The sequence below is a fragment of the Equus quagga genome, chromosome 8 (genome assembly GCF_021613505.1).
Source record: "Equus quagga isolate Etosha38 chromosome 8, UCLA_HA_Equagga_1.0, whole genome shotgun sequence".
Taxonomy (NCBI): domain Eukaryota; kingdom Metazoa; phylum Chordata; class Mammalia; order Perissodactyla; family Equidae; genus Equus; species Equus quagga.
In genome coordinates this window covers 6,270,632-6,292,439 of record NC_060274.1, presented here as the reverse complement: position 1 = coordinate 6,292,439, position 21,808 = coordinate 6,270,632, and the positions used below count along the sequence as shown (strand labels likewise).

The following is a 21,808-nucleotide window of genomic DNA, read 5'->3' as shown; positions in this document are numbered from 1 at the left end:
CCAGCAGTAGAGCTATGCTCTAACTCACTTTTTATTTTTCCATATCTTTCACAAATACTGTCAGACACAGGGCTAAGATCTTTCTATTTAATCCTTGAGAACTTCAAAGAAGTAGATAACATTATCCCAACTTTGCAGATGAGGACGGCCATGCTTACAGAGGTTCATAACACACAGTCACCTAGATGGTAATGGGTGGAGCCTGATCATGAATTCAGATGACTGTAATGCAGAATGCATACACACTGTGGTTGGCAAACATTTTTCCTCTTAGATGATCTCTACAGGATTGCCATTGTTCCAGCTGTCAGTAAAATGTGCGGGTGTTGATTATATTCGGCTATTCCTTCATTGATTCAATATGTTTGAGAGTTGATTATAAGCCGGCACTCTCCCAGATGCTGGGACTGTGATGGCCACAACACAGATGTGGCCCTTCTGCCTGGAGGCCACACACAGTGCTGGGAGGAAGGGGAGTCTGCTTTGTAACTACACGTCTTACTTAAGAGTCCAGTAGGGCCTGGGGATGGATAAATTTGAGACATAGATTCAAATTCTTGACCTGGTATCCGCTTTAGTTGGCCTCAGATAGGAGGACTGAAGAGCTTCTTAAAAGCAGAGACTCTGAGAGTGAAAAAGTGCGAGCAAAATGTGAAGACTTCATCAGCCTAGGATCTCAGAACTAACATGACTACCCGAATGGATGGTGCCCTCCATCTGGGCAAAACGGGCCCAATGCTCCAGGCACCAGTGGACCACAGGAGGTTGTGGCCAGAATGTCCACCCTGGGAGGTGCTCTGGAGAACCAAACTACCTTCACATCCTTTAGGGAACCAAGGCTTCTGTATCTGCATTCCTCCCCACTTACAAACCCTCCCACTTCTCCTCCCAAACTCCTTAGAAGACTGAGCATCAGGAACGAAACTTGATCATTACCAGGCAAATTCTCAGCTTCACTCTTCTGTCTTAGGTTTGGTTTCCAAAAAAATAATTAGATACATGAATGCCTCAGGCCATTCTAGACCCATTGGTCACCTTTAAACTATACAGCAAAGCTCACTGGAATATTTTGCTAAACTGACACCTTAAAATGTTTTTAGGAGAAATGCATTCTGAGTTTCAAACGTGCAGCTTAATCATGCCTTCTTAAAGCATAATCAGCTAAGAAAGTTTAGTGAATGTCATAATATTTTATAAATATTTGTGAATAAACATAAATGGGCACTAAATAGAAAACAGTTTGATTTCCTCATCTGCAAATTAGGGATCATGAGAACTATTTCTTGAAGAATATTAAATTAGTTATTGTATATGAAAACGGGCCTGGCAGGATCTAGCACCAGCAGGTGCTCAAAGACGGTCACAGTTGAATTGTAAAACAAAAAGACTTCATATTTTATTCATATTGTAAAAATCTCCCAGAAAAACGGTATTCTTGTTAACCAGTTTTAAACTATATCAAATAATTTTATTGCATTTACCAAGTGTATAGAGATTTATCTTGGAGATAGACTGAGAGCTGTAGAGATTTTAAGGGAAAAATGTACTTTACGTATTACTTTATAGGTAATGTTCCTTTGTTGTTGTTTCTTTTTAATTTGCTATCTTTAGCACAAAAATGAAAAAAATGGTAAAATAAGAAAAGACTTCAGTAACAAATTCTAGAAATTGGCCCTTTCAACTTTTCTAATGTCTGGATGGAAACCCTCCACACCCATGCATATGGCAACCTGATGTCAGGCAGGCACTAATAGGTAGTTTGTGGTGGGGTGTAGGGTGCAGCTGGGGTACAGGAGAAGCAGGATCAAGGGCTAGGCCCTTTCATTGGCTGCCTCCTCCCCTGACCAACCCTTCAAGTGATGCCCCTGAAGATCTTGTTCCCTCAGAGGAACATGGTTTTAGAAACAGCTATGTGGCAACATCATTTGCACTCATAATTTTGTAGATCTAAATTTAAGACTGCAGGGCCAGTCCAAGTATTCGGGGCCTGAAATCCCACTGTCTTCATCAGAAGTACCCTCAACCAAGTGGATTTAGGAAGAAATGTTCCCAGGTATAAAATCTAGACATCCCTATCTCTGAATTGACATTTAGTGAGCAATATCGGGCCTTTGTGAGGAAAAGAACTGGCTTTTTTGAACTCTCTCCTCAAAATAATGAGATTTGGAGAATGGTTGCCAATCACGGAAAGACATTGCCAAACATTGTATGATGACCTCTTGAAACCTGGTTCCAAAAGAAAATTAGAAATTAAAATAATACATTTAACAGCTTATAAAGTTTACAAGATTCTTATCTGCTCTGAGACTCAGAAAGAATCAAATTATTTTCTTGGCCAGGGAAAATTCAGGTTCCATTTGAAGTCCCTACTCTGTAACCCTCAGTCAGCCCTGTAGGAAGGTAATTATCAGGGCCAGAGGGACAGTCCCTGCTGCTTCTTAGAGGTAAACGCAGAGCTAAATTAAGGCACTTAGAGGTGAACTCACAGGTTGTGCAGAGCTTAGCTGTTTGACTCCCGTGGAGTCTAGAGCAGAACGCTAAACGCTTCTATTTATTCAGAGAGCAGGTACAGAATGTGGCGGCAGAAACACAGCTTTCTCAGTCAACCCCTCAGCCCCTGCTTATCAATGGGAGTCACACAGCTAACAACTCCATGCGATGGTCTTAAAATGCAAGTTTTAATGTTATTTCATTGTAGTGTCTTTGTACTGAAATGCATTTATTATGTAGTTTCCATTTTACCTGAATGTTTAAAAAAAAGACCACAGCAGGAAAGCTGCTATTGTGAGAAAGGACATAAAATTCAAGCAATGAATTAAAGAGGCAAATGAAGGAACTCTTTTCCTTTATTAGAAATAGAAGAAACAGATTGTGCTCATCTTGCTTAGGGCCAACAGCCGCACTGCGTGGAATGCAGCCAGCTTCAGTCACAAAGCTCACTTAGGAGTTTTGCTCTGTGAAAGGAGGAAGCCAGATGGGCTATTTACTTTCAACAAGATAATTCTGGAGGAAATTGTTATAAGTCAAAGAAACTTTTTAGCTTCATCTGCTATTTTAGCCTGTAAACTGACTCAGGAGGCAGCGGGGAGGGTTCTGTTAGGAAAGAAATAAAACACTTGGAAAGAGAATTGGGGAGATAAAAGAAAGCACAGTGCAATGCTTGGCCAGCCATGTCGCCCAAGCGCAGACGCTTCCAGGCCACCCAACCTGGGCTCATATCCTCACTCTACCAGCCACTCACTATAAGCTTGGATAAGCCATGTGACCCATCAGAGTTTACATTTCCTCCTGAGTGACATGGAGACCATAGTGTCACCAGAAGTTGTGAAGATTAAACAGCATGAAGTAAGTACAGCCCTTATAACACAAAACATGAGCTTTTGATAAATGTTGGGCATTATTTTTATCCATTTCATTTTCTCTTCTATTTGCAAAATGTAAAGAGAATCTATCATATATATATACAAATATATATGTCTCACTAAATTCTTAAGAACACAGTAAAAGCTACATGTTATATTCATCTACTGCTCAGCCTTGATGGAATTTCTATGTGTAAAAACAACTTCTCTTTTATTTTGCTATCACAGCAAAAGGGTAAAATAATCCAGATAATTTTATCCTTGAATCAAGAATTTCAAAGAGATTTTTCTACTTAAAAACTACTTCTTTTATAAAAATAGCTATAGAGTGAAAATAGAAAAGTTCACTAAATTGTGAATTAAACTTCTGATATATATAAAAGATGCTTCCTAACTAGGAAAGCAGAGTTTTCCCCATCAAGCTGTAAATAGTGGCTATCAGAACAAAATCAGGATAATCCTTGCATGCATATGCTATGGAAAGGCAGCCTCATTTTTAGGATATACATATAAATATTATCTATTAAGCAAAAATTAAAAGTATTCATGTGAAATTATGGGACCATCAGGCATCCAAGTTAACCTATTTTTCTTTTTTTTACTTCAGTATTATGCAACGATAACTGGTGATTGTAAGAGAATAAAATATCCTCTGAACAAAGCAATACACAGTTATGTTCAGTCTACTGTGTTTACCATAGCAAGAGAAAGAACATATATTTTTAGAAAGATTATTCAATACAAAGCACTAAAATAAAAATATTTTAGTTTTACCTGGTTATTTTTGGATGGATTTTGAGAAAATACCAAATACTCTATTTCACTGCCATATTAAACAGTTTCACTATTTTTTGTAATACAGTCTCTTTCCAAAGGGAAAAAATATCCCAAAGAAATGAACAATTTAATTTTCAAAATTTATTTGTGGGCTCAGATAAGACAAACACAAAAGCAAATACCATATTTTAAAACTTCCTAGAAAATCCAAAGAGAATTGTTCTATTTAATTTTTTAGATTCCTAATGATTCAATCTAGCCATGCCCCAAGAAAAGTGAGTAAGTGCTTATGGTAAGAATATCTGAATAGGGTATGAGAAACCATATACATATATCTACACTAGAAACTTACAGATTTTATGCCCCAATTAAGACCAGCAAATAAACTGAGAAGAGTCTGCAAGGAAAGTCAAAAGAAGTGGAAATCATATCTTTATTTTAATTATCATTTATAAAGTTAATACAAAATAAAATGCCTCTAAGTACTAGAGAAAAGCAAATAATAGAGCAGGACAATTTTACATTTTCATTAAATTGAAAATGGGCAGGAGAGCTGATTCGCTTAGAATCAACCCAACAACACATTTACGTCATTGACTCTAAAGTGTTGAAATACTAACTGAAACATAAAATTAATTGTCATCTTTCTCTTCTACACTCAGAATTTCCCCCACTTTGAAAATATCTATTATTTCACTAGCCCAAAGACCAAAAACCTAATCGCTTTTACCATTCCATTGCAACCACTGGTCTAACCCCATTCTCGGCAGCTTTGGAAATAACACTGCCCACCTGGTCTGATAAAGCATCAAGGGGAAGCTGAAAAGAGATGCCCCTTATTGAGAAAGCAGTCTTCCTTGGGACTCTCACATCCTACATATCTTACTGGGTATGTCAAGACTGCAAACCTGGCTGCTTTTTATGTGGGCCATTTCTCAGGGTCACTTTTGCAGACGTGAGATAAGGAGGGGATGCTAACAGAGACACGGATTTCTGAAAGAGGAAGGAAAAGGCCCACAGGTTGGGTTTAGGAATATGAAAACCTCCCTGGGATCTGTGAGTGAATGCTCTCACCCTAATAAGGAGGGAGAAAAATAAGGGTCCGCACTGTCCTGCCAACTAACGGGGCTGAGAGAAGAGAAAAGGATTGAAACAAGCTATACCAATGGTACCTTGGTTGCTGCTCATTGACTCTCCTCCATGCAGTGGAGGAAGGCATGTTATCGTGACAATGGGGCAGCAAGGCCTTCTGCCCAGCAGAAAGGCAACGTGCATGTGGGTACTGAGTTGAGGACTCCTCTAAGCTATACAGTGCTGTCTATAATGATGACCTTGCCAGTGATGGTCTTTTGGAGGACCACCAACATTAGAAGTTCCTTTTGTTGAGCCCCAAGTGGGTAGCTGCTTGAAACTAATAGTAAATGTGTCTTGCTTGTTGACACGGAGCAGCTGTCTCCCGCTACACTACCTGATCCCTGTCTTCTCCCCTCCTCTGACCTCATGCTTTAAGGAGAAAGATGATTGCATGGATCCAAGGTCTTCCTGTCCCCAAGTGGTACTGAAAGCGATACACACCAGTCCTGGGATGATGGGGAAGAGAGAGACTCAAACTGTTATGGCTTTGTTGGATACAGCAAGCCAAGTTACCATACTACCAGTTCCCATGGAGGGAAAGGACACTGAATTCAACTGATGGGGTTTGGTGCTTCTCAGTTGGTAAGAGAAGCTAAAGTAACCTTGTGGGAGGAGCCCTTTGGTCTTATTAAATGTGCTCTTGTTGTGGGTTCCATATCCGATTGTATAATAAGAATTTATGTGCTACATGTCTGCATTCCACAGTTCCTATAAGTGTCAGAAGAGGTTTTAATGTTCAGGAACTGCTGCCCTATAGAGAGGGCATTTCCAAATACAATAGCATCACCTTCTTGATGGAGCCAGAATGTCCATCCCACCCTCCCCCCTCTTTTTCTTTAAACAAGTAGCTATTAATGTGCAACTAAGCTTTTATGGAAAATGAACACCAGACATCTTCATTTTCATGTGCATCTATTAAGACTCAGTGATTAATGAGGTGGGAAGGCCCCAACAGACCCTAGTCAAATGGAAAAAGTATATTCAAGAATGCAGCTGGTCTGGCCCTAGCACCATCTTAGTTTTACATGAAAAAAATGGAAGCTATACCTTTGGGGGAAACTATGTTCCCCACTCCACCACCTGAAAAAAAGCTTCTGGTTCAATACAACTCACAGATTTCTTTCAATGACTGGGCCTAGTTCACTGATGGTTTGGCTAAGCTAAGTTGATGGTTCCTCTGAACAGCAGCAGCCATCCAACCCCAATGACAGCTCAGGAAGACTGTGTTAAGGACCAGACAGCACAATGGTCTGAATTGAAAGATGTCACTCTTGTCTTAGGCAGTGCTCCCAAGGCCCAGGCATTTTATATTTTTACAGACCTTTAGACTACTGCCAATGGCCTAGCTGTCTGTCTGGTCTGCCATTTGAAAGACTATAGACAGGCAGATTAATAACACCCCTCTGTAGGGCCACAAACTGTGGAAATAAATCATGGCTGCCTATCAGTCTGGGTCACCGATGTAAAGCCCCTGATAAGAGCTCATTCTCTGATGAGACCAATTGGAATCAAGCTGTTGTTCAAGCCTGTGCTGACCAGATTACTGCCATCACTACCGGGATCCCTCATTATACCAGATGTGGCAGTTTATCTACCATCATGGACAGGGCACAAAGTAAGCATGTTTCTGATGCAGAGGTTACAACTGCATATGAGATTTGCAACTCCTGCCAAAAGTTGGCTTGTTTGTCTTATAATGAAGGAGGTCATGGTTGCCTTGTCCACTCCTAGCATACTGACTACATCAGACCTTTGACTCTTATTTTGAGATAACCATAATGCCTTACCACTATCAACACTTTTTTCAGGTGACTGTCCAATCACTGACTTTGGCCACTCCACTGTGGCTCTTGAAACTAAACTGCCATATTTTTAGCTTTCCATACTATCTTTAGTCTGATAATGGTGTGTCTTTTGCCATAAAGACCACTCAACGATGGCCAATAGCAAAAGTGATCAATGGACATTTATGACCCTTACCATCCTCAAGTTGCTGGCATCATTGAGAGGTAAAATAAGACTTAAATAATTAACTCAAAAAGGTTTCTGACTCTACCTCTCTCACGTCCTCTTGGTCTACACATCTTAGTAAGCTATATAGCCATCCCCAGAAAGATTAGGGAGTTACATAGACGTATTTTGAAAATTCGAGAGTAAAATTTGTAAAAATGATCTTTTCTCACTTACACCTGGCCCTTCTAGACAAAAGGTTTTGATACAAGTGGGGGATGATTGAAGAAAAGATAAAGTTATAGCTACTGGAAAGGGACATACCAATTTCATGACTGTGAGGGAAAGCAACAAACCTGGCAACTGGGAGGGGGTCACTTCAAATCCTAGAAGGTATGAGGGAGTGTGATTAATGCTCTTTTAGTCCCCTATATCCAGTGCTTCACCCTGGCAAACAGTCATATGATCCATGTGAGTGGCAGCAGCAGTGGCTGGCAATCTGGCTCACTGACCCACTTCTGAGCTTGTCATCCCCATCCATGGGCTACAAAACGGAAAAAGTCACGTGGACATGTCTGGTCCTGAACTATTCTGCTGTGTCTGATGCCATCAGCAGCAGCTCCAAAACATGGACCTTCCCCTCATACCTGTGCAAACTCCCAGACTGGCACAACCTTGTTTCACTCTGACTGATACAGATTCACAGGCTTGTCCTAATACCGAAGCAGCCCTATGTTGTGCCATGTACGGCAATCAGGGCTGCAGCTACTCAGAAAACTGTCTATGTGGCTTCATCAAACCAGTGTAATGGTGATCCAAATTAAGTATAGCAGCAAATTCCAAACTAGAGTGACTTATTCTCTCTAGGGGAGAGTGGGCCATGGAATGGCTCTCCATTGGCCACGAGGGTTGCTTTCTGGACCATCTATTGCCCCTTGTTATTATTGGCAATGACACCAAAGATCAGCAAGTCATTCCAAACTTCCTTGTATGAATCATAATAGATAACAGACTTGACTTAGACTGTCTTAGTTAAGACCTACTGGTCTCCACCTGGGGTTTATATACAGTAGGCTAAGTCAGAGACTCTGGGCAAGGGGGCAGATGGATGGAGTCAATATTACAAGATGGCCTCCTCCTGCTGCTTGGGATCCTATTGATCACAGCCTGAATTAAATGCTGTATGAGACAAGTTGAACAGATTTGGTCCCGGTATCTGCTGACCCAATTAATCAGAATGACCATGGAGTGGAATACTCATGTGAAAATTTATCACAAGCTAAGATAATGTGGGGAAAGCTGTTGGTTATTGGGAGAGAGAGTTTTATCTGGGCTTCTTATATTCCCCTGCATGTCTTGCTGAGTGGACAAGGAATGCATGGCCCTGACTTCCCTTTTATCTGGGCCAATTCTCATGGTTGTTTATGCATCCAATAACCCTAAAAAACGAGGAAATGTCTATCCCCAGACAAAGAGAAGGTTTGCTTACTGCTTGCTATAAAAGTGGAGGATTCTTCAAGCTTAATAAATGGTTCTCATCTGCAATGCAAACCCACTGAATGCATAGTATCCATCTGGGCCATATGACATCACCCTGTGGAATTTGGGGGCAAAAAAAACCTGGCATAAATATGATAATATTTATGCAATTTGCTGTGCCACAAGTAATGAAGTCCTTTGTCTCTGACTCATGAGTCTCATTTCTTCTGCTAGCATTCATCGTACATTAACAGGCTAACTTATTAGTTTGTAAGCAGAGTAAAAATCAATTCCTAGGCCCAACATGCTTATCTCTGGCTTGAACTACCTATGACACCTGATATAAAGCCCAGTTCAGGCAACCATCCTCATACTTAATGTTCAATGAAGTTACATAGATGTCCTAAAGTTGAAGCTACTCATCCGAAATTCTTTGATGGAAGCAAGAGGAAACCATTAACATATGAATGTAAAAACCAGGATCATTTCTCTATCTTTTAGAACCTAAATCTATGGGTTCTCCTGTGGGAACTCCATATGTAACAGGAATTCTTCACTTCAGTTCCAGTTCTCCCACAGCAAAACCCTATGAAGGGGGCTGTTACTACCACCTCCCTACATTATTGTGTGGAGAAGAAATATTAAGTGTATGAGATATTGTTATACTCTAACTTAGGGGCAAGGCTGATCTAACACATGGCCTGGATGGGAAAGGAAGTGAATAAGGAGTGCTACGAGTCATGGGCAATATATTTTTTTATTCCAAGCTTGATTTTCAAAAGTACCATCAAACAATAAGCCTACCATCATGCAGCAGAAAAATGGCTAGAAGACCATTATTTATTTCAGGGATTCAGAGATTAAAAGGATTCAGGGAATAAAAAGAGTTGAGAAATATTATTTTATTTTCCCTTGTCAAAACTCCGACAAAAGCAAATTATTTAGGGTTCAAAATTCACCTTCCGAAATTCAATAAAAACTCAAATGTCACCAAGTGCTTTGTATATGACTACAAAAGCTTTGTATATTAGCTATTACTTATTGTTAAAACCAATAAAAAAAAAGAACTTGAGAAAGAGGACAAAATAACAATTTAGAAGCAGAATTATAAAAATTAACATTAAACTACTTCAGAGCTATGTCCAGACTTCTAGTTGAGTAAGTATCAAACATGACAGTAAATATTCTAGATCTACCCCTGTGTAATGTGTACGATTAAAACAAACTGTGCTAAAAATTAGGAAAATTCAAATTGCTTCAGAAAGCAATTTCATATTCGCTTGTCTCCACAATTCATTAAAAATAAAACTAAATGGTTTTTGAGAACAACCACGGACATGAATTTGATGGATGACCATTTCTCCGCCCCGCTGTGAGCCATGAGGAAAAGGTAGACATGTTTATTCATAATGTTCTGTATCCTCATGGATAAGTGACACTTTAGGCATGTCCTCTTATTTAATTACATGGAGGCAGAATAAATGCATGATGCAAAGACACCGCTGGAGTTGTGCTTGATTACTGTAAACAGATACCAGTATTTCAGAACCACTCATGATTTAAAAAAAAAGGCTAAACTTTAAATCTATCTTATAAATAACATGAAAGAACATCTTTAGAACAATTATGAAAAAAATCCAACTTCCTGTCTTTGTTTTAGAACTGGACTTTTCTATCATCCAGGGTCTTCGTCTGGCAAGATTGAGGAGGAGGAACACTCCAGAAGGAGGACAGGATGGATGACATCAGAGCAGGTCAAACACTAAAAGCATGAAAACAAATCTATTTTTCCCATTAAAAATAAAAACATAAAACCCTCAGAATAATTAAAATGAATTCCTACCCAAATTAAATTGCCTTGAAGTTTTCAGTGCAAGCTTTAGGCATTACAAACACTCCTTGACTGTGGCCTGCCAGGTTTCCTCAATCAATCATGCAGTGGCCTAAAATTAAATTGAAATGAGTGGATCAAGGAAAATCAGATTTTTTAACATTTAGTTTCAGTAATGTGATTATGAAGCTTTTAGTGATATTGTAATTACTTTGAAGCTTTGAGCATATGTTTCTACGGAGAGTATTCCATGGAGAAAAGCTGCATTAGGGAAACAAGTAAATACAGATCCCAATGAAGCAAAATACATTTGTTGTAAAGTTAAAAGAAAAGGGAGGAAAGAGCCAACGTGTCCGAGTGATCTATACTCTAAACACTCTGCACAGAGCAACCACTTTAAAATCCCAGCTCATTCCAGAATTAAAGTAAGATGATGGCCTCCCTCTAAGGGCATCATTGGAGAAGCAACAATGAAAAGAACAGTAAAGGACAAGTGAAAAAGAGAAAAAGTCATCATCCTGTGCTAGCTCCAATTTGTGCACAGAAAAATGTGACAGACTTAAAATCTCTCTCCTAAAATTAACGAATCATCTTCTCAGAATATGAAACATTTTAATATACTTAGTATATGCCAAAAATCAAACCATATAATTGCTACCCCTATTTGTTAATTCTTTCATCCATCTCAACACTTACTAGGATTATGCTGGGCTTGGGGGCCACAAAGATAAACGAGATGAGGCCCCACCCTCAAGGTCAATATCAGTAGAGACTGGATTCTTCCAAGGAGGTGTCCGGAACCTCAGAAACAGGAAGGGAGATTGGAGAAGACAAAAAGACAAGACAAAGGTCTCCTCTCCTTTGATTCATAGTCACTCATTCAACAATTATTTAGCAAGCACAAGCATAATTCTTCCATCAAGAATGAGGCAGGTAAGTAAACATACAACATTAAAATAAAATGAGATTAGGTCTTTAAACTTTAGAAGGAAAACGATTCCATCAAAATAACCTGACGTACGTAAACCTTTTGAAAGATTTGTTTATTCTGATCCTTTCAAAGCATAGCTAATGATCCTAACACCGAAAGATCCTAAGTAGGAAGCAGTGCAATAGACTCAGAGTGTTTAATTTAGCTACTGCCAATTTTCTTTTTTCTTTTAATTTGAATTCACTTCTCACTTTCAGCCACAGGCACCACTGCTCCCTACCGTCTTAGAGGAGCCCCGATTCCCCAAGTTATTTCTGACCGCTGCAGGCATTTACTTTACGTTTGCTTCCTGTGCCCGAATGGGCCTTAGAAGCCAACACAGATCGTGCATTTGTTGCAGACATGCTGTTCTTTATTAAATCGAGATAGACCAGACTAGTACTGTCATACTTTCTGTGTTAACCACAAGCAAATGAGTGAGATTTAACTTGGCCCTGCTGCCAAAGCTATCTTTCTAAAAATAAATCTGACCATGCGTGTTGCTAGCATTAAGACCAAGTGGTTCCTCACTACTCACAGAGCAAAACCGGAACTCTCCAGCAAGGCATAGAAAACTGTCACGGCTACACCACGACCCTCTGCATCCTGGTCCCTCATCACTTCCTCCTGCAAGCTCCTTATGCTCTAGTCTTGTCAACTACTTCTCCTTCCCCAACACACTGGCCGCGTACAAGCCCCCAGGCCTTGCTCTGTGTGGAATGCCCTTTCTTTATTTGCTGACTCAGGAGACCACTGAGCCCTGAAGGTCCAGCTCCAATACCACCTCTGCTCTGGAGCTTCCCCTGCTTTATCCCATAATTAAACACGCTTCCATTACAGCTTCTGTTATTGCTGACCATTATTTTGCAAGTGCACACAACATCTTGACTAAATTTTGATTCCTCATTTAGCTATGCAGGCTTGATGCCTATCACAGGGGGGAGAGTCTCAATAAATGTTTGTTGAATTTAACACTTATTTTCTTACTTATTTTTTCCGTAACCTTTTTCTTTTCTTACAAATCAAATTCTGCATCTATTTTAAAAATGTATTCCATGTTTCCCTTAAGAGTTTCTCCTAACTGCACTAACAATGTATAATGCAATATTTTCCAAATCTTTCTGCTAAAACTGCCTCATGAAAACCAAATTCCACATTGACATCTTTAAAACAAAAAAATTAAGCTACACAATTTCATTCTCTTTTGTCCTTCATAACTTTACTAGAATTTATTTAAAATTTCTAACTCTAATTTTCAACCAGACCAGATTAGTTATTATTTATGAAGGGCAGGTCAATGTCAAACGACTCCACAGGAGCATGAGGTGTCTTACGTTCATAGTAACTGGCAAATAAGAAATCAAAATGTACATAAATGATCATTTGCTCCTGCTTGCCTGATCACGTGTTGTTGCATGAAGGCATATTTCCTGTCAAAAGCATAACAAAGCTTTCCCTGCTCTACAGGATACAAATGAGCAACCTGGTACAGCAAATTACCCAGCCGTAATTCACCATTTCAGTCCTGGAGTGTAGCCACATGTTCTTTTGCCACCTGGGAAAACTACCTTGAAAATCGAGTTATGTCCTTGGCCAGCCTTACCAACTAGTCCATAAAATAAATATTAGCCTCCTCACGTGGAACAGCACTGCACTGCCTTTAAATGACCTCAGAAAAGGCAAAATCAGGTGGTATCACTGTTCACTCAAAGCCGTATATCGGTTATCCTTAGCTCATAATGAGACACTTCAAAACCAGCTTTGAGATGGTGAAAGCCTTGATGGTAACTGTGGTGGGCTGAATAGGACCTCCTCCAAACGGCCAGGTCTTAGTCCCTGAAACCTGTGAATGCAAAATTCTATGGCAAAAATGACTTTGCAGATGTGATTAAGTGAAGGATCTTGAGATGGAAGACCATCCTGGCAGCCCCTAAAGATGATCACAGGTGTTCTTATAAGAGGAAGGCAGAGGGAGGTTTGACTACAGTTAAGGAGAAGGCAATGTGATCGCAGAAACAGAGACTGGAGTGAGGCGTCCAGGAGCCAAGGAGGAGCCTGAAAGTGGAAGAGGACTCTCCACTGGAGCTTCCAGAAGAAACGAACCCTGCAGACACCCTGATTTTAGCCTCTAAACTCACTTTGGACTTGTGACCTCCAAAACTGTGAGAGAATAAATTTGTGTTGTTTTAAGCCACCAAACGACTGGTAATTTGTTACAGCAAAAGCAGGAAACTAACACAGTGACTAACTGAGCCGTGCCTCAAAAGTGTCTAATATTACTGAAAAAAGGTAGTGAAATTGTGGTGCTAATGTGTGTTTTCCAGAAAACACTCCTTTTACAACCAGGACATGAAATTACTCGATGCTACCACTAGTAGTTTGTTTGATGTAATTTTTCACAAAAGTATAATCAGTTCTACAAATATTACAATGGTGATACATTTGTCCTATCCTTAAGATTGTGTTTATAACATTTATTGCATTTCTGTATTTGCAAACTATTATATACTTAATGTTGAAGATCTGAAAAACACAGCAAACCACAATGCAAAAAAATCCCACAATCCAAAGATAACGATTTTGGGGTAAGATAATAAACTTCCTGAAATTTTTACACATATAAATGGCATCTAATGCTATCTAGTTTTCAGTTATGGTAACTAAGCTCCTACATTAATAGTTAAAAAAAATCTTTCTTAACTATTAAAGAATTCACACATATTTATTAGTCTTAGTTCATCAATGTTAATCACTCTTTTATCATGGACAAAAAAAAACTACATCACCACCAGAAGCCAGACCTCAAATGACATCACCACCCCTTCTCTAACTTTACCAGCATAATTTGCATTCTATTGGGCATAAAATGATTAAATTGCCTGCAGAAGCCAGAAGGCATTTTTCAAACAAATTTATACACGAAGAATTGTAACAACCACGACTGGATCCAATAGAGAAGTTCCTTAGATGTTAGCCCCAAATAAAAACTATTTCAGAACTTCTCCCTTACCCCCAAAATAGAGTTATAAAATGTGCTGCAGTACCCAGTAATTGCCAGGGTATAAAGGCAAGCATATACACCTAGTGTAAAACTCCAGTATCATACACTGAGAATAGGATTATTTGGTGACTTCCTTGAAATCAAGCTGATGGAAAAAAAAAATCAATACATTTGATAGAAAGTTTGCACGTAGTGAGAAATCACAGTTGCTACAGACATACACAAAAATGGACAAGAAAGAAGGAAGAGGGGCTGACCCGGTAACATAGCAGTTAAGGTTCACATGCTCCACTTCAGCCAGCCCAGGTTCGTGGGTTCAAATCCTAGCTGCAGACCTACACACCGCTCATCAAGCCATGCTGTGGCGGCAGCCCACATACAAAAATAGAGGAAGATTGGCACAGATGTTAGCTCAGGGACAATCTTCCTCACCTAAAAAAAAAGAAAGAAAGAAAGAAGAAAACTCTAGAGAGGCCCACAATAAAGGAAGAAATCACCCTGCCTACCACTGGCAGGGCATTTCAGCAATTCCTAAATGAACAAGAATGGGAAGGAAATACGAGAGCTCCACTATATACTATTTTCTGTTTGCATATATAATTAGGTCTAAACTGACTACATGGTAAAACACATACAATTCCTATCGGATACTATTAATTCAGGCATCTTCATTTAAAAACATCTTTAGATACTGTCACACAGAAACATCCAAACTTGGTGAATGGCTACTGATTAGGGCAGTCTACATTTGTGGTCAGCAGCTCAGATAAGCGACAGCTCACAGAATGCTGCCTCAGGTGTGCTACAGTCTGTACCTCTCACTACCGGAGGACAGCCCAGAGAGCTGGAGAGGACAAGCCAGAGTTCAAGGGTAGAGAGAAGCATGCTAGAGCAAGAATTCTTCCTCTTAAAACATTAGTTCTCCAGGCAGTAGACCTAACTGTTGCCGGATCCTCCAGCCAACCCAAAGTCTTCACTCACCAAAACTCTGGCTCAGGGAAAAAAATTTCATCAGGACCAGATTCCTTTGAAAGCAAAATACAGAAGCTGCACCTACAAATAGTTTCACTGCCAACAGCTCCCTGATGGGGGAGCCATGGTGGCTCCCCGTCTGTCTGCTGAGTCAGGCCACTCCCTTCACGGACCCCCAGAAACACTTTACAACCAACAGTCAAGCCCTGTGGAAACCTGAGCGGAAGCAAGGCAAGAGCTCACCTCTTAATTATTCAGACAACAGCTGCTCCTGGAAGCAGAAGAAGGAATGTTAAAATCCCAGCTTCTGAGAAAGTCAAGGAATGTGGGGAAGAAAAAAAAAGGGAAGAGAAAAGGCAGAGCGCAGGTGGATGCTAAAACCACAGGTTGGTCTCAGAACCACAGACATTACAAACTCTCAGTCCTATTTCCCTGAGTTATTAACACAGACGGAGTTTCAGGGGTCTACTTCCTATCTTTCCACGTTCTGGAAACTGGATCTACCCTAATATAAGAAACTTAAAAAATCACTATGTAGTTACAAATGACTTCATCTCAGGTCATCCTTATTTATGCACTGAAAATCCAAAAACATTTACTAATAGCAATAACTGGTGTGTCTATCAATTATATAAATAAATAACGAAAATGTCCCAATTGGAATACCAATATTAGTTTCCTAATCACTATTTTTTTCCTAATTTGATGAGGGTGGGGGTGGGGATTTGACGGAGAGGTAAGGTTGCTATATATTGTACACAGAGATTTTTCTCTTCCAACGTTAAGGACTCTAATGTTACTTTTTATGGAGGACCATATTCAAGTCTTACAGTAAAAGCGAATTGGAGAAATCATCAAGAACACATCAATACTCGTAAAATGACAAACATTTGTCCAAGGATGGTACATAGCCAGGCATATAAGTTACCCAGATATTACAAAGGAAGCAACTGTACTCTGCACCATTCCAGGTCATTCAGCAGCTCTAGCTATGACAACACTGTTCTCTCCATTTAGAAAACAAAGTATAAATAGAAACCTAAGCATCATGTGCCAGTAGCAGAGGAGACACAAATTATTTTTGAAACACAAATAAATGTAAAACTTTAGTAACATGAAAAAAAAGTGTGCCTGTCCATGAGAGACAGTAATACATTCTATAAAAATAAGAACAAATTAAAAAAAATATGGCCCTTGATCAGAGATGAGTTAATGACATCTGAGACCAATGTCACCATTCCCACTCCACGACCGTCCTACCGCTCTCAGTGGAAGATCACCTCCCACTTGAGAGAAAAACGAAGCCATTAATGGGTACCTGGACTTCTTAGCAGTATTGTATTACACTATAGCTCTCCATTACAGCCAGAGACGTCTTTCTAAAACATAATGGGTTCATAAGGCTCTTCTACAAACAATGGTTCAATTCCTCCTCGCCACCAAATTAGAAGCTACTCTCCTGGACATTGCTCCCATATGGCGCCCTTCTAGTCTGGGGCCAGCCTACTCCTCTGGCCTTGGCCTCACTACATGCCCTTCGTTCCATTCTTCCCTCTCCTCTCCATGCCTCAGCTCATGTCTCTCCCTCCATCTAGAATGTTGCCTTCATCTACGTAATTCCCACGTGTCCTTCAGGGCAACTCAGATGGCTCCTCTGGAAACAGAGGAGCTCAGGCTCTCTTCGCTGCCCTCTCCAGGGCTTCCCTGTATAAATACATCATGGTGCTTACCATTGAGGATTGCAATCTTTATTCTTCTGTACACCTTCTACCCTATGAGCAAGGATCTGACAAATCGTAGTTGCTAAAATCTGGGTTGATTTTAAAGGAGGAGCTAACTGCTTCAGATTGAGAAGTGTAAGAGGTGACACACAGGTCTCTTCATATAATGAAGAAAACTTCATATAATGTTGGTGTCATTTGAAATGGATCTTGAAGGATGAATAGAAGTGTCCATGTGTACTACAGAGAGGAAGGGCATTTAAATCTAAGAGAATAACATTCAAAAGAAAAGAGACATGAACAATCATTTGTGTGTGTTTTCCTATCTACACTTGTCTTTCTAACTGCTCTGCTTCTGTTGGGGAGAGGGTGGAATCCTTACCCCAAACATATGTCTTATCACTCCAACTAGATCACAGACTCATCTGGGAGAAACACCCTCTTATATTTCTCTGTGTCCCTTCCCACAGGCGATATATACACACACCACCCACCTGGATGAGCCCTCCCACCACCCAGTACCACCTGATCCAGTACCTTAGGAAGAATTGACCCTGAAATCATTAGTATGAATTGAAATACTTATTGATCTAAGGAAGAAAGTTTTCTATTTAGTGAAAACAGATGTTTGAACTAGCCTGGTGGAAGTCCCCCATAATTAGGACACTTAGGACTGGGGGAAATAGTCATCTTACTGCAATTCCTTTTAACCAAGATCCTCTCCTACAGGGTGAAATAAACAAGCCAGGAAGGTGAGCTGCAACATAAATCAGCGGGTGTCACATAAATCTCTTTCTTTAATACTACAAAACTTAAAGAGAGAAACCATTCAGATTACCACAAAGAAACATTTAAAATGAGCTCATTAAATGCAAATTAAAACAGAAACACTGAATAAGCACTGGGCCACAATTAAAGCCTGAAGAAACAGCAGGTAGGAAACAATTTCCATTGATCAAAGAACTAAGAGCTACCCGAATAAAGTATTCTACACTGTAACTGCTTTCATGAATATGAAGCATTTCCAAGTAAAGAGAACTTTTTTTTTTGCATTTTTCAAAGAAGCTTTGGAGGTAGAAATGGATTTGCATATCTTAATACAAAGTACTTTCATTGTATCATTTTCAAGCAACGAAGCTATGAGGTTTCAAAAAAATGCAGACTTCAAAAAAAATCCTTAGAAAGAGTTCCAAAATTGAAAAGGGCGTAAGGTCATCATTTTAGAGCCTTTGGCCCCAAAGAAGAACTGTACATAATTACATGAAATCTTCTACACCAAAATTTAGTAGAATTTCTTTGCGACACAATTGTATCTCATCATCAACAGAAGCTTTTCGAGCCTACCCCGGGTACTTAGACAAGGGGTTACTTTTCATCTAAAATTATTGAAATGGCAGGGCAAGTAGCAGTACACAGTATATTCAACTAGAAATATAAACTCTAAGACTGTAAAATTCACCACATACAAGCTTTAAAACAAATATGTAGATTTGTGGGCAAATAATAAAGTCAGACTGTACTTTCCTGATGGCAGGGGATTTTTTCCTGTTTTATTCACTGGTGTGTCCCTGGCACCTGGAGCAGTAGCAGGCACACAGTAGGTGCTCAATTTATTGGATCTGCTTTTTGAAAATAAAGCACCATAAAATGAAAAGTGGGAGGGTTTTTTCTTTGTGAATTCATTTTAAAAACTAAAATATATTGTTTTTTTATCTATCAGAAAGGCAAAAGTAAAAATATTTTTTGGTACACAGTGGGGAAATGGGCACTCTTATAAACACTCTCAGGGAGGGCAGGGCCACCAAGGACAGTTGTACAACTTGTACACTGCCCAAAGGCACTAAACCTAGGGTGAGGCGGAGGAGGGGAGGGGAAACCCAGGAAGTGTTCTGCTGGGGAAAGCTGAGTCAGTCCTGGGGAGGACATCTTTTTGTAATTTTTCAGTCCCAGGGGCAGGGCAGCTCTTTGCTACTTTGTTGTGGTAGACATGACTACATAATAGGGTAATTTATTTTAGAACAATTTGTAAATACCTAGCAATGACAAAAATCTACAAACCCTTCCACTAATATATCCACCCAGGGGCCGTCTCCAAGGCCTAGTGGTTAAGTTTGGCATGCTTTGTTTCGGCGGCCTGGGTTTGGTTCCCGGGCATGGACCTACACCACTCAGCAGCAGCCATGCTGTGGCAACAACCCACATACAAGTAGAGGAAGATTGGCACAGGTGTTAGCTCAAGGTGACTCTTCCTCAGCAAAAAAAAAACAAAATAAAATAAAACATCCACCCAGAAATAGTAATAAGATGTTTACTTTACATATATGCTTACACATGTATATAAAATGATATGGACACAAACATTCCTGATGATAGCAATTGTCTGTAAACATACTGAATGCTAATTTATTGGAGAGTGCTTGCATAATTTGTGTACATCCATAAAATAAAAGACTAGGAACTACTGTGTGGTGGATCTGTACACACAGATATGTAAGTTTTATAAGAGATGTTCAGTTAAACAAGGTACAAGAGAGATTATGTTCTGAGCATTTTTTTTTTAAATCAATCAAAAATCTTTTTAAAGAATAAGACATTGAATTTGAATTTCAATAGTGGCAACACTGTTAAATGTATATATCCATGCACTTTAATATCTGATACTACTCAAATACCTAACCCAGTTCTGTAGGATGTTTAGAATATACCATAAAGATCGCTACTAAAATTCAATTTTAAACACAAAGAATTGCTAATTTTAAAAAAGGGAGAAATAAATTTTAACAGAGGTGCCCCAAATTACATTTTTCTAAGCTGAATTTTCTGAAGCTTTTCTACTCTGCTTTATGTTATTGTGGAGTCCTTGTCCATACGTCTCACAAAGTCATAGTTTTTCACCGACTTCAATTAGATTATGTTTCTGTAGCTGTCTGGGTCAGGACATTTAACATATCAATCATAATCCAAGTGGGAAATGTAAGTGCTTTTGAAACAGTCTTCGTGCCAAGAAGGAATCCTGGGTTTTAAGAAAGTAAAAGGAAGGTAATTTTATTGGGAGTGAGATACAGTCAATTCCCTTTGGTCCTATTCTACCAAGAAACCCATTTTTTGTTTTTCCTCAAAAATGATCGAAGATTCAAATAAAGTGGAAGAGTTTACCATTTGCATTAAAGAGGGTATAGCATTTAAAAAGAGCACAGGTTCTGAGAGGCACAGATGTCTTTAACAGAAAAAAACTGTCCCCAGATATATATTTATATTATATTACATAACTGGGGAGAGATTATAATGCCTTTCCTGGCTCCAAAGCTCAGTCACAGAAACAGGAAACTCACCACTCTAAGACACCCCTTCAATTGCTTCCACTTTCACTAACCTTTAGCACTGTTCAACACAAGTCCAAAATCGGCAATTAATATTTTTATTAAAATATGCCCACCAACAGATCAGGCAATACAACCAGTTGTATAAAATAATGTATTGCACATTGTCCACATGGTTTTTATATGTAAGGTACTTTTCTTGGGAGGGGGCATGGATTTAATTATTTATGTTGTAATACACATTTATTTGCACTATGTAAAATGATAGCTGGAGTAGGAGAAAGGAAGCCTTTTAAGATCTATCTTATATGCTCCATGTCATTACCAGATATTATCTAATCGTCAGATCCAAAGATCATACTCTTCCTTCTTATGTCCCTAAATCCGAAATAAAAACTAAACTTCTTAAACATATTTCATCCTAATAATTTATTTAATCATTTATTACATAATTAGAATTATGGTGATTTTTAGATCTTAAGTTCCTGTCTTCTTTACACAGCTTTACCATAAATTTGTTCCTTTTAAAATGATTCACGCACTACATTAACTTGAATTAAAATAAGATTTGTGCAGTTGTCTTTAAAACAAGGTATAGACCATTTTTTCCTATAAAATACTGATAGCATGGATTTTGAAAAAGTTCTTCTACTTGGTTTTCTGGTTCAGTTCAGATTTGTGTTTACAAGTGGATCTTGCATAACTGTTACATAAAAAGGATCAAAAGATTCATAAATATTTATAATTTTTATTAACCCGACCAATTTCAAAAGTCATTCACCAAAAGTTATACCATGCTAGAAAGGTAAGAAAAGTTGGACATCTTTAGATTTTATCATTGCTGCAAAGACAGTGTCAGGTAACTGGCACCAATTCTCCCAGTGATAGGTAGAATGTTTTACATTTTAACATTAATTTCATAAACAAAAGACTTAAGAAGTGTTTATCAGTGCATACAAATTTAACATATTTTTTCAATCTACCTCTCATCTTTCTGGACAAATCACATCTGATTTCAGATGTACTTGTTGTAATCAAGTGTTTTGTAAGTGGCGCCCATTGCGAATAATCCTAAAATAAACTCACCAAATCTTCAACGCATAATCTAAAGCAAGTCTCTGTCATAATAAACTCTAATTTTCAGAGATAATCCCTAAAATAACTTTTTGTTTAACAACTGGGAAGAGAGGAACTTTGCTAATCTTACACATCACAGTGTTTATAAACAATTCTAATAGTCACTCCCAAAGCTGTCTTCACAAAAATGCACCTAAAGTCATTTTGTGTGTGA

The 21,808-nt window shown here is 39.0% G+C and overlaps 1 protein-coding gene across 3 annotated transcripts in view; it reads right to left on the bottom strand.

Moving 5' to 3' along the window:
- The window catches only part of PRKN (parkin RBR E3 ubiquitin protein ligase), a 1,211,604-nt gene that overhangs the window by 1,188,940 nt on the left and 856 nt on the right, over positions 1 to 21,808 (bottom strand). The window lies entirely within an intron of this gene.